Source organism: Podarcis tiliguerta (genome assembly GCF_965153285.1).
Source record: "Podarcis tiliguerta genome assembly, chromosome: 11".
In the NCBI taxonomy this organism is placed as follows: Eukaryota; Metazoa; Chordata; class Lepidosauria; order Squamata; family Lacertidae; genus Podarcis; species Podarcis tiliguerta.
Genome location: NC_139544.1, coordinates 34171983 through 34184378, shown reverse-complemented (window position 1 = coordinate 34184378; position 12396 = coordinate 34171983). Strand labels below are relative to the sequence as shown.

The window sequence follows — 12396 nt, the reverse complement described above, 5'->3', positions numbered from 1 at the left end:
CTTCTAAAGTGTATTTTACATTGCAACCGCATCACAATTGCTATGGGTTTCCTCCCGTTCCAGGGTTATACAATAGATAATTGAGGGGGGTGGTATTGTTTGTGGTTTTTAGGTTTTTATGACGGTGTCGCAAATAAGTGCCCACCTTGCAAGGTAATCACACTAGAACTGCAGTCACCGCGCTATGTGGGCATCATTAAAGTATTGCATTAAAGAGAAAAGAAGTCATGCTAAAGTTTAGGGTGACAATAAGTATCGCACATTTTGCTTTTAAATATTTGAAAGAATGGTAGACAAGTATGAGGCGGTTTGTCACTTATGAGAATGCTGAACAATTAAAACGTTATATATATAAATCAGTGTTCATAATGATCGGTTTCAATACTCTGGTTCTACATTTTAGTTCCATTGCAAATAAGAATAGCCCCCCCCCCCCCGCAAGTATTTTTTGGGTTCTGACACTACTTTTCCCAAACCTGGAGAGGACTACTTTACTGAAGTGAAGGGAATACTCCCCTTTAAGGATTTTGCGAATGCATATATTAGTATTATTATTATTATTTTACAAGATTGTAAGACAGGATTAGCCTCCTAGGAGCGCAGAGTTGGAATTATTATTTTGAATTAATGCAGTAATTGTCGAAATCCAACTTTTAAAAAAATGTGCTAAAAGTCGGTGAGATTTTGAGGCGTGTTCAAGATCAGCATATAGTGCTCCTTTCAGGAAAGCAAATAAACAACATTCTCCAACTAATTTCCTTGCAGAACAAAAACTTGGGAAAGTATTGCACATCGTTATAGGTGATTTATGAAGTCGTTTTAAGAATGTTTACGGTCTATGTTTATTTCTTTTTTAAGTGCACAAATAGGTGGTGCGATTTAAGTTCTTTTTCGCATCGTGAGGTTATTGTAATCAATGGAGAATATCAAAGGGCACTTGGGGAAGGCGTGTGCTAGGAGAAATACATTACCAATCCTGTGCATGTCTACTTTGAAGTAAATCCCGCTGAACCCACTGAGACGTACTCCCAGCTAGGTAAGGTCGCAGGGCCTGGAATCTTGCAGCAGCCACAGATTTTCAAGGAAGCTTTCCATATCATCTCTGTAAAAACGTGGTGGCATACCGGAAGTGGCAGGTGCTCAGCCGGCGAAAACAGGAAGCGGACCCTTCTGCCTGCCCTTAGCTCGTTCGCCTGGAAGTGAAATTGCACAGACTTCAACGCGGCTGACTTCCACCGCCCTCCTGAAGGAGCTGTCCCGCAAAACTTCAGATCTGGGTGCCTCATTTGTAACGACTCACCGGGAGGATTCAGAGTTAGAAGGTGATAGTGATATTTCTGAAAATTCAATACCTCGCTCCGGCACACGTTGACTTGGAAGTAAAAACATCCCGTCCTCTCCCTTGACACTTGCTTCTAAATAAGTTTCCGGTCTTAAGATGCTTCCCTGCAAGGATGTCCCCAACTGAAATCAATGCGATTCTGCCCTGCCAAGTCATGGGTAACTCATGTTTAGGATGCTCTATTGAAAAGCCTCGGCACCCCTTTCTTTGGGTAAACATTATTATTTCCTAAAGAGCCAGAGTACCGTAAGAATCTGATTCCACACGCATACACACAAACCTGAAAAAAGGCTTCCACAAGCCAGTTCGTTATCTTGTGATTTTATATTTATTTATATTTCTTTTTTGTTTACCAACAACAGGAACAGCAAAACAGTGAGGCCAGAGCCATAGCTACGGGGGACTAGCCACTGAGGCTCCCAACCTCTGTGTGTGTGTGTGTGTGTACACGCAAATGCACGTGGGGGGTTGTGCCAAACTGGGTCTTTGACCCGGGTAAAATAAAGCCTAGTTTGCCCCTGGTGAGGCGGAGGAGGCAGGAAAACGCTCCTGGGTTCAGGGCGTGAGACTTCACAGTGATGCTCGGGATGTGCGTGCCTGGCGTTTCCCCCTGGGGTTCCTTAAGAGGCAAATCGTGTTCCAAGGTTTGTGGCGAGGGAGCTCCCCCCCCCCCCCCATTCGCTCGCTTGCATTTCTGATATCAGCAATTGGCTGTGCAATCTGGACAGCGGCCTCCACCTGACGAGCAGCTCGGAGTTGGAAATATTGCTTTGCAACCGCTGGTACGGGGGAAACGAGGGCAGGCGAGTGTTTAGTCTGGTTCCAAACTGGCCGACGCAACATTGTCGTGTTTGTTATGTCTGGGCTTTCTCCGGGGGGGGGGCGGCTTCTCAGCACCGTTCTCTTTTGCCTTGCTTACTGGCTGGCGGCCCTGGGTGGGTAGTTTAGCCAGCAAGAAGGGCCTAGCTAGGCTGTGGCTGCTGGCTGGCTGGCTGGCTGGCTGGCTGGCTCTGTTTGCCCAAGCAGGTGCTGCTGCAACAAAGGCCGAGCATCCTTTGATGGGACTCGGAGCAACCTCGTTTGAACAGGGGCTCCCCACTGGCATGCAAATGGACCCCGGGGTCCCCTTTCGCTTTGAAGGCGCAGCGAAAGAGATCAAGCCGGGTGGAGAGGCTTGGGCCCTAAAAAGCAAGCTGGTGGGACGGTGTCAAAGCGCCCTCGCAGCCCACCTTCCTCCTCCTCCTCTTTTCTCTCCGAAGTACAAAGTGCGGATTCATTCACCCGCCTTCCTCTCGCCGCCCACCGGCCCTTCATCAGATCCCCCGCGGGCCGGAGAGAAGGCGAATTACTGGGGCTGAATTGGGAGGGAATGGCTGGTCTTAGGGAAAGGCTAATGTTTCCATTCCCCACCCCCCACAAAGACCACACAAAAAGCCACGACTTCGTTTACGGTGCCATTATGTAGCGTTTTAATCTGGGGGTGGACTTTACCAAATGTTATCTATTGGGAGCGTAATGAAGCCCTTCTGTAGGCAGGCAAGCATTTTACGAATGCCACACACGGCGCCTCTGAACCAGCAAGGCTTCTCTCCACTTGTATGGATGCGAGGGGGGGGGCTGTTTTCTAAATAGTTCTGTGATTTATTCATGTTCGGTTAGGCTGCTGTTTCTCCCTCGACGCCCCCAAATATTGTCCATAGTTTGCTTTTAAAAACGCAATTCTCCCCAACGTGCCGGGCTCTTCTTCCCTTTTGTTACATCCATGGTTCTCTATAAAAAAAGGTCCGCGTTATTCGCCAGCTGAGCTCCCACAGAAACGGGGTTTACGGCGAGCGAGAAACATTAGGTGGAATGGCGGGGGTTGGGAAGAGAGAAGGGAATGACTAAACTGGGATGTGTGCAGTTTTGACTGCCATCAAAGTCACACTTCTTTTGGAACTGTGGATTCGGGAGGTCTTCTTGTTTTGGCAGGAAAGTTCCTCAAAAATCCTTAGAGTTGACGTCCATTCCAGGTGCTTAGCATCGAGGACGGGTAAATTCCTATGTTTCTGATTAACTTAAACTGGGTGGTTCTGATTTTCCCTATCAATATGTGTATCCGCTTAACCGAGCAGGTTATTTTTCGACAACTATTGGGCCATAACGGTCCTTCTTATGAGTATGGCGTAAACAGATAGGCTTGTCTTTTCTTTCCCACCCCACGCCCGCGAGTCCTTAGTGCTTAATAAATTTGCCGCTTCTCCTGAGGATTTAGGTGCCTTCTGGACGAGGAAACGGCCTGCACCTTCTAGCTTCTCAGTTATCTCCTTCATCCACGTCGGAGGGGAGCCTTCGCCTGTGGATCCGGATCTCGCTCGGACTCGGCGAGGTCGCCGTCTTGGGACGAAAAGAAAACTGCGTCGCGGAACTAGGAGATCTCCTTCCTTCCACCACCGCGACCTGAGGATCGCCTAGGAAAGCCCGCCCAGCTTCTTCAGCCCCCGCCGGTGAGAGAGAGAGAAGAGGCCCCGTTTCCGCTTCCCAGCCTTTAACACCTTCCTGCGTCAGTCCCCGTGAGTATTCCTGTCGCCTTCACTGAAAGGCGTTATCATTATTTAACGGGGTGGGGTGGGTGTAAAACGCGATCAGGGCCACCATCTGTTCCTTCCAGTTTGGATTTATGTCCCCATAACTCAATCCCACTTTACCTAGCTTAGTTTGACTGTCGACTCTCTCGTTTGGAGACGCGTATTTATGATATGGCTAAGCGGCGGCGAGCGAGCCTATAAATAACCCGCGTAGGCTTGACTTTTTACAGTATTTCTTCGCAGGCAGGTGGGTTTCAGTTTGTGCTCCCTGCCTTGTTTGAGTCTGCCGGCCTCAGACTAAAACTCCACCATTTCCTAAATGCACACCCTTGCGATTTTTATTTTTAAAAAAAAAAAAGTATTAAGCCGTCAGAACACAGACTTTCTTTGGTGTGTGAAACGCTAGGATCTCAAAAGCACCGTGCAGCAGCGAGTGTCGCTGTGCAGGTTTACTCGGAAGTTAGGCCCGCTGGAAACTCGCTTTTTTTCTGGTAAGCGTGCGGTGGGGCTCCACGTTGGCGCTTTCGCGAGAGGCTTGACCTGCAGAAAAAGTGACACCCCCCCCCCCACTCTCTGGGAACAGCCAGCTGCTTTTAAACCTCCCCTCACTTTGACTTTGAGCGGAGGAGGGAGGCACTCACAGGAGCAGAGATTGCCAAGGTCCTGGGCGCTTTTCATCCTGGCAGCCTAGCTAGAATCCAGCTGCGCATGAGCGAAGGTGAGTGGTTAGAACCTCTCCTTGCTGATGCGCGACTGCAGAGACGAATCAGGCTTAGCTCCTTCCTGTCCCCTGACTTTGAACACGAGTCTCCTGGATTTTAGTGGCATCTTCCCACTCCCATGCCGGGCCCGTGAGAAAGGAAGAGGAAACGCGTCCACATCTGCCTGAACGTCTCTTCTCTTTGTTTTATTCTCAATGAAACAAGGCCTGATAGCTATTAATGTTGGATCTGCGCCGCTACAATAAACAAGAGCCAGATGCAGAGCGATTAGTGTAAAGATCGGCGTGTAGCGGATGGGGAATCAGTTGATGAGACTAAGAGAAAGGCATGCAAACCGCACACTTGCAAATGGTTTATTTATATGGCTTTCAGTTGCAATCGTGTCGTGGTTCACAGCCATCGGCTTATGCGCCTCGCACAGATGCTCCTGCAGCTCTTCTTGTGGGTCTGTAGTGTTTCCTCTGGGATTTTCCCCTGCTGGAGCTCTGCGAGCCCCTGAAACAACTCCCCCCGCCCCGCTTCTCCTCCAGAGGAAATTCACCAGATGCACTAAGAAAGCTGCGCCTCGTGTTTATTCCTGGCTCCTGGTAAGGGACTTCTAAAACAAAGACAGAGGCTCTCGAAAGAATGGGAATTGCAGGAGAGGACGAGGAGTGTCCAGCAGGCATTTTGATGGGCGGGTGAAAGTGGAAATCCAGAGCCAGAGGCTGCTTTCAGAAAAGACAAAAATCCGCCTGCAGAAACAGGCTGCTGCTCCTGCGTGCGGATGAGCCGCGGCTCGCACGCAAGCGCCTCTGACGTCGAAAACTGTCCACATGCGCCCTGGCCTCAGCCGAGAACCGGCCGGGCCTTGCACCTATCACGGGTCTTAACTTGCTGGGCTTGCCTTGGGACTTTGAGCCAGGCAGGCCTTCGCCTTGCCTTCTGTGACACAGACCTCATTGCCGCCATAATAATAATAATAATAATAATAATAATAATAATAATAGTCCCACCTTTCTGCAAAAATTAAAACACAATGCAGTAACCGTTCCAAGCAACTTACAATACAATAAGGTAGTGTCCTAAAAATATGCATCTCAAGAGTCAAAAGCCAGGGTAAAGACTGCATAGGGGGCCTACATTTAAAGCACCCCCGCAAGAATCCTGGGAGCTGTGGTTTGTTAAGGGTTCTGGGAATCGAAGCTCAGTAAATCGTAGCTCCCAAGATTCTTGGACGGGGGTGAACTTTATAGCATGTGTGCAGTCGAGTGAGCAGAAAAGGACGGGGCAAGAGCGGGCTGCCATCGCTCTTCCCGTCGCACCGTTTGGGAAGTTAGGCAGAAACCAGCGAGCTTTATTTCCAAGTCTTGTGGCTCCGAAGAGATTCCAGTTTGCAGGCATTTCTAGCAAACAAACCATATGTCCAGTGGAAATACATTTCGAGTGCGGCGCCAGGCCCTTTCGAAGCTGAGAGGACTCACTTTTCAATTCATGACTTCAACTTGAGGATGACATCAGGGGGAAGGGGAGGGGGGCTTTCTTTCTGAATGCATAGGAGCCATGTCACAAATGTAAAATTCCGCAGCACTGCATGCCTCAGCTTCAGGATAGTACCCAACCTTAAACCCTTTACCTGCGAGTAAGTCCCGTTGGGAGAAGTGGAATGGTAAGGGACTGGTGTTTCCCTTACCTGTTTGGTAGGCGGGTCTGTAACCTGTCTTCAAGAGACCTCCTGCCCATTATAGGTTGTCACGGTCATCCAGCATTCAGAAATACTTGGCCTGTCATTTAACCCACACTTTAACTATTATGGTTAACTGCTGATAATAGCTGATCAGCCATTAATGTGCCCTAACGTTTTTTATCAGCCTGATTATCTCCACATTTTGTTTTAGTAAATTCCATACAATAACTCTGCAATAGTTCTTCCTTTTGAACCCTAGCCCTACGGACCACCCGTGTCCCTGGGGAACTCAGAATTCTGTTATTAGGAAAAGGCATTCAGAGACGAGCAGATTTTTATCCAACCCTCTCCCTGAATCGTTCCTAACAATCTCTCTCTCTGTCTCCCACCGCCACCACTCCCCGTTTTTAATGTTGCTTCAACGTGGAGAGAGATGTCCACAAACGACCTCGAGATCCTTTCCTCCCCCTGGATAGTCCCAGCCAAATTCAGGCTCCATTTAGTGCATCGTTGAGATTTCAGCAGAGGGCAAGATGACGTTCGGATCATGTTAGTCATATCTGAAATTTCTACATAAAGAAAAAAAAACAGCGCGTTTTAAGACTGTTTAAAAAATTAATGGCTTTTAATTTTAGGCCTCAGATGAGACAAAGACACAGTGCTGTTCCCAATAAGAATTACTTATAGGTCGGAAATGGTTGAATGTTGTTTGCCTTCCGCAAAGGGGCGCCTTGCCTGTTCCCAGTCACAAATATTTCCCCATCAATGCCCTGAGGTTCATTATCCTTTACCTACAAGCAGTCTGAGCCTAAGCTTAATTTTAATACAGAGGGACCCCGATTCAAATTCCTGCTTAAGCAATGAAGTTCATTGACAGATCTTAGGCCAGTATCTATCTCTCAGTCTAAGCGACGCAAAAAGGTTGATGTGAGCCCTTGTACTCCATGGAGGATATTGGTTTATTTATTTGTTTGTGTATTTAATATACCGCCTTTCTCCTAATATAGGATCCGGGGGTGGGGCTTGCAGCATGAATTAAAACAGACACAGCTAGAAACGTACAACCAATATGATTTTATTTTTTTATTTTTCCAAAAAAAATATTGGTTTTCACAATATTATAAACAAACAAACAAACAAACAAACACTCGATGGCCCTTGTGGTCTCTTCCAACTCTATGATTCTATGATGATGATGAAACACACAAGACAAACCAATCAATATTATTTTAAAATAATAATAAAGCACTTTAAACACAATCATTTAGCAGCAGAAGGGGGAAAAGGCACAGCACCCTCCCTGCGCCTTGCCACAGCAGCCAGCTAGTTAGTGGCCAAAGGCCTGCCTGAGCAAAAAAGTATTTGTTGGGAAAAGGGAGAGCATAAAAGGACCCAGCCTAGCCTCCAGTGGAAGGGAGTTCCACAGTCTGAGAGAAAGGAAAATGTCCTCTCCCATAAAAAGGCCCTCTCTGGTGGCCTCATCAAGCGTGCATCCATAATGGAGGCAGGATAGAAAGAAAGGGTCCCCCAAAAGTAACAGCCGAGGAGGTATTAATGGGTCCGTTGGTCATATCCACTGAGTTCAATGAGTCTACTCTGAGTAGGACACATCCCATTTATTTCAGGAGAGATTTTTTGTTTTTACTTCTATGATGGATCGCAAATTCCTCTGGCACCAACGAGACTTTCCCCCCGCTTCCTGCGTCGCTATTCCTCCCTTGTGGTTCAAGCTACTTCAGTCAGATTAGACGGGACTCTGGGGGCTGAGGGTTAAGGGGCTCCTGGCGAAAAAGCTCCTGTGGCTCCAGCTGCTCCACTCGGAGCTGGGACTGGTTCTCCCGGGACAGGAGTTGTGAGGGTTTTTTGTGTGGGGGCAGGCAGAACAGATGGGAAAGAGCCTCGAGGGAAGCCCCAATGAACGGGCTGCTTAGCAGCACCTTCTGGTCTTCAGGAAAGGCAAGGGCACAACATGGCTGAGAAGAAGGAGGAGCCTCGAAGAAAAGACCTCACGAGTTGCCTCCGAGGCCTTTCCAAACGCGGTTCCAAACGTGTTGGGGTCTCCGGGAGTAATCAGCCTGCCACGAGGCAGGAGTCGAAATCAAAACATCCCTCGCTTAATTCAAACTCCGTGACGGGTCCGCAGAACTCGGGTCTGGGTTCAGGAGAGAGATTCGCCTTTTCCCCGCCCTGGAAAAACCAGCAGGCCGTTCTTCGGTGGCATCTTGCCCTCCGAAGCAAGCCTTGCTCGCTTGCTCCCAGGTGAGAGATTGCCAAGGAGTGCAGTTTGAATCTGGCCCGTTCGCCAGATCGAGAGATTTATCAGATCCCCATTAAAATAGAGAAATGATTAGAGAGGAAGTTATTTCTATGGGGAACTGGGCTTGGCGCTGTTCAGTCATTCCTCTGGATAAAAGTGCGTTGGAAAAACTTTCCAAGGTCTGTATATAAACTTGCCAGTAAACGTCTTCCATCGGAATGTGCGATCCGGTTCCTCTGTTTTAATACGAGACTGGGGAGCAAATAAAGACTTTATGTGCACGTGACAAGGGTTCTTTCTTGGTAAAGTAAGTCAGACACCCTTCCACTTCCTAAGTAAGGTGTTGAAATCCAAGTAGAAGGTTTAATATTATCAGTGGATAATTAAAAGTGTCGTCTCCTTTAGGTTGGATTCCTATTATTATTATTAAAATTTATATACCGCCCTTCAAAAAAAAAAAAAAGGTCTCAGGGCGGTTCACAAAATAAAATACAAGATGGAACACAAGTAAATAATTAAACCCCAACAAGAAAACAAAAACCCCAACCAGTTGCCCGCGATCTACATATAATGTCAAGTACATCCAACACTGAACTGTATGCAGGTTTAAAAACAAAACAAAAAGGAAGCATCCTTTGCTCTGAATCAGGGCAACTCTTTACGTGTTTGTCCAGAGGTGTCCCATTGACTTCAGCAGAACTTGACTCTCGAGTCGACGTGCATTCGATGGCAGCCTTCGACCGCTTTTAGTTGTGGCATCTAGAACCGAGGAAGCGTCAGCTCACTTCCTTCTGTTCACCTTCTGCGTTGTGTGAATCTGTCTGATACACGGGCGCAGGGCGATCGCCGACGTTACTCCTGCTCAGAGGAGGCCCACTGAAATCAATGGACTCGAATGATACCCGATGTACGAGAAGTCAGTAAGAAATAAAGCCGGCCATCTGCCAATCTCATTTTATGGAGTGCTTCGAAGCTGCTTCCTCCCAGGTCGGTTTGTGTACCTTGCCAACTGCTTCTGTTTATATAGTCCTTGTCTTGCCTTCTGCCATGACCTGTTAGGTTTGCATTTGGGGGAAAAGAAAAGAAAGAAAAAACCTCCGACTTTTATTGTTTGGCAAACCTGCTCTGAAACGGTAACAAACCTAGCAAGGTCAGCCGGAGGAATAGACAGGAGAAGAAGTCTCATGCAAAGTCCAGCTGGTTTGATATAGGAGTGAAGTCCACTGGTTTCAGTTTCCCTACTCTGAGTATGCCTAAGGTCGGCTAGCACCCCCACAAGGCAGAAGAGAAGAGAAAGAAAAGCCTGGGGCTTCTGTCTTTAGCAACGAAAACAGAAAGGAACAGCGTCCAGTAGGTAGGTTGATAAGCACCCTACTAAACTGAGCGGGTCTTATTTCCCAGTAACCCGGCGTAGGTTTGGGCTGTGGATCCCATTGCTTTCAACGAGAGGGATTCCTTAGGGCTGAAGGGCAATATATCAGTTGCCCAAAGTAGTAACCAATAAATGCATTATATAATTGTCTTACCCAGTTAAGGCAAAACCATAGATCATCATCACCATTGAATTGAAATCAGAAATACACACTAGTTTCTCAGTTGATGTGTATATTGGAGCTGGGCCGGCTTAATCTGGTGAAGCCACCAGCCAATTAAGGCGACGATCCAGTGCACATGGAATACAGGGGTTTACTTCCGAGTAAACACATGCATGAGGTGAATGTTCCACTTGTGCCAACAGATTTAACTGAAACAAAGAAGAGTCCTGCGGATCCTTAGAGTTTAAGGACTTTAAGGACACACATTTATTATGGCATAAACTTCTCTGGAGTCTGGACTGCAGTCCACTTAATCCGATGCTTGATTTGGCAGTGGGTTTAAATTTAACTGCTCTGCGTTGTTGCGGAATCACTATTCTAACTCCCCACAAGTACAAGAAATTGTACTGTGCGTTTTTTTTAAAAGACATTAATATTCACACGGAGTAAGTTGTTGGAGCTTCCCAACCTTAAGGGATCTGTTTAGTAAAATACCCAACTCGCCTTAGATAGTGTTTAAAGCGCACGCTGACAACTAGCGCTTTAAATCTCTAGAATCATCCAAACCAAGTAAAGCCAGCAACTGAATTATTTTTTTCTGCTTTTCAAAAAAATAACTATTATTTAGGCAAAGAAGAAACATCAACATTAGGATTCGAGGTTCCTGTTGAAGTCGGAAGAACATCCCATTAGTATTGCTTCCAGACTAATCCACAAGCCAAGCCTGCAAGGGCCTGGCTTAAACTCAAGGGCCTCGACTTCCCCGCTGCACGAAATGGAATTTACGTAAGTATCAGACTCCTAAATTCACCCGCAGCATCAGCATTGCACGTACGAGCCGGCCTTGATTTCTGCCTTAAGGTGGGATCCGCCTCTCTTAGAGGAAGCCCCTTTAACCAATGGCAACGGAGGAACCGGGGGAAATATCGCTCGCTCTTGAACTCTGGCGGCAGAAGAACGTTCGGAGCTGGAAAGCGACTGAGCTGTCGCACCCAGGCGGAATCTCTGCTCGCCCACCTGCCTGGGCGAGTGTCTGCTAGCTAAGCATCGGTGGTATTGGTGACCCAAGCCCACTGGGTGTTGTTACCTCTCGGCTGCAGCATCCGGCTTTGGTTCCTCTCCCCCACCCCCCCCCCGCAGCAACAGATCTCCTCCAGCAACCCCCATTAAGTCACCGGGCTGGGTTTAGCACAACGGCCTGAACTGCTTTGCTCCAGCGCCTGCTCAGCCCACCAACCCTTCCCAAAGGAGAGAAAGGATGGAAGATCTGATCCGGGCCTGGATTAAGACCTTTTGTAAACCACTTTGAGGTTTTCTGACAGTCAAGCAGGATATAAAAGTAGTGGGATGAATAATGCATTTCGGGGGGGGGGGCGTAAAGACCTTTCCACAACCCAAGAACACAGAAATTAAATCCTGCGTTTAGTGGGACCTACCAACACTAGGAAACCGCGACTGAATTATCAGGGCAATCTTATACATGCCTGTTCAAAAGTAAGCCCCTTAATTCTAGATGCATTTACCCGGGAGTAAGCGCCATCGAACTCGGCTGGACTTGAATGGTATTCTATGGCTGTTACTCTGGAACTGGCAGAACTGGACTGAGCAGTCCGTTTTGGACCTTAGGCAGCTGTGCTGACGGCGGGTGATGGAAGCTATGGGAGTTGTGGTCCCAAACATCTGGAAGGCACCAGGCTGCCGAAAGCTGTTCTATAAAAATTATATGGTTGGTGCAGAAGAGGGGCACAAACCACAGGGAAGTTCTCCTGCGAATTATCCAGTGAGATCCATTCTCCTGCGCAATGCTCTCCTGTGTCCCTTTGGTTGGTTTAATTGTCTGGTTTCTGAGATTGTTACTTGGTTGACTTGAGGAAATCACCTGCAACTGTGTAACTCAATGTGTGTTTACTCGGAAATAAATCCCATTTATGTAAAGGTCCCGCCTTAATTTTATTTCTTTATTTTAGAAACGATAAACCAAATAGTGTTTTAAACCAACAACTGCGAAACCATTCAAAAATAAATTTTAGGGTGGTATGGAGAGAATTTTTTTTTAAAAAAAACCATTATACAACACAACACAAACCAGCAATATAATAAAACATTCAACAAACACCATCATCTAAAATACTTTGGCAAATAAAATGGTTTTAACCTGGCACTCTAAAGAATACAGGGTTGGTGTCAGGAATATTATTTATTTAAATAGATCTCCAAACCCATCAATATTTAAGCAGTGTACAAAAATACAGCTTAGGAACAATGGAACTGTGTAACATTCAAAATGCGGGCACCACCACAAAGAAG

General features: G+C 47.1%; 1 long non-coding RNA gene across 1 annotated transcript; it reads left to right on the top strand.

The window, feature by feature from the left end:
• The first annotated feature begins 9028 nt into the window (after positions 1–9028).
• On the top strand, positions 9029–12024 carry LOC310660219. The gene is made up of 2 exons (XR_014503313.1): positions 9029–9541; positions 10718–12024. It is a non-coding gene; the product is annotated as an uncharacterized lncRNA (long non-coding RNA).
• The last annotated feature ends 372 nt before the right edge of the window (positions 12025–12396 follow it).